Raw genomic sequence first — 1,839 nt, forward strand, 5'->3', positions numbered from 1 at the left:
TAGATCAACAATCTAATAACAGTCACAATACTTAGTACACATAGTATTCCCTGTGGGATTCGACACCCAACCCAGTTGGGTTATATATTTGACAGTGACCTCTTACTCTCTCGTAAGAGTGGTGTAATTTGGGCATATCAGCAGCCCCGAGTTATATGCCTTCTTTCCATAGGCAGAGTTTGGGTTTAATAGAGGTAGAAATATTGTGGATATTTTTGGTTTTGGTCATAACATATCTACTTCATATAGGTATTCATATTTACATGACAGAGTTGTGGTAATGGTAGGTAACATATTTAATTGAGCTAGAGATTTACAAGGACTGGACACACTTGAAGAAGAAGACTAAAAGGAAGACATATTTTTGTATTTTCTAGACTATAAAGAATAAATGCATTTGTTCTAAGGCTTAATGGAAAAGACTAAATAAAAAGGAAAATATTTTTGTATTTTTGTGGACAATAAGACTATATTATTTGATTGAAAGGTCAAAGAAAGGAAACTATGACTCAATTATGTACAAGACACAAAATATGATATTGGAAAAAACCGACTTTGATAATGGAAATACTATGAATCTAATATTTACAGGACTTTGGTAGTAAAATTTGGATGTGAACACTTAGGACGGATCTACGATTAACCGCTAAGATAACAAAAAGGAAAAAGTAAAAACTAAATATAAAAATGTAAAGATGGCTCAGATGTTTGCAATCAGCAGATGTGTAGGCAAACTCCTGCTTCAACCCTCACTCTGGGAATGGGGATGGCTCTAATTCCACATAGACGGGGATACAGTAGGGCATGAAGGACAACCGGTGGTGGAAACTAGGTAGCTAGCAACAGAGCTCCAAACTTTCCAACATGATAGATGGTTTCATCACTATATAGGTGGCACGCTATATGAAATCAAATCTTTCGTCGACACTACAGATAGAGAGACTAACCTTTCTAACATGATAGATAATTCATATCCATATAGGTGGCAAGCCATACAAAATCAAAGCTTTTAATCGATACACCATAGCTTTCTTATGACTGAGCTACGCATCTGATAGGATAGTTTGCTTTAGTAACAAGGACTTCACAACCCTAAATGGGATGGCATGACTTTGAAACTGAGCTACATATCTAGATGGTTTACCTGGGTAACAATGACTTTGCAACCCATAGCGGGATGGCTTGACTTTGCCAGTCTTAGTACACATGAAATATTTTATCTCCAGAGTACAATATTGTTCTGTATATGACGTAAATGGGTCTCAAGGCAGCTCTCCCAAGCCTGTTTCCCTCAAGCATCTGCAGAACCAAAGGTGTACTAAGGCAGAGCTCTGATCTACGTGTTCTTTATCAAATAATGAATCAAATCAGAATGCTGTAGTGTAGACTAAGCCAATTTAGTTTCATATAAATAGAAAGGACATAGACATCTATATAGAGTGGATGAAGCCATCTTTGTTTTATATTTATGGAAAGTACCTTTGGTGTTCCATATAGCAGTCACAACAAGTATCTCACCAAAGTTTTTCCTTACGCAATCTCTGACCTAAAGGACCAAAGCACCCATCCCTTTGGAAGAGAAAAAACAAGAGCAAGAGATTTTAGCCAACGAGTATCATTATTGAAAATATGAAAAGATTACAAGAGGGGGAATTTTGTCCAAATAGAGAGTGAATTTCTAAGTGGAGAAAATATTCCCTCTATCTAAAGGCCTATCCTTCCTTTTATAGGAGAAGGAAGATTACTAGATAAGCTAGACCTATGAAGAAACATAAAATAAAATATTACAATCCTATCCTATCTTCTAAGGGAAATTCATTATTCGGTATGACTAGATAA

This window comes from Capsicum annuum, chromosome 8, assembly GCF_002878395.1.
Source record: "Capsicum annuum cultivar UCD-10X-F1 chromosome 8, UCD10Xv1.1, whole genome shotgun sequence".
NCBI lineage: Eukaryota > Viridiplantae > Streptophyta > Magnoliopsida > Solanales > Solanaceae > Capsicum > Capsicum annuum.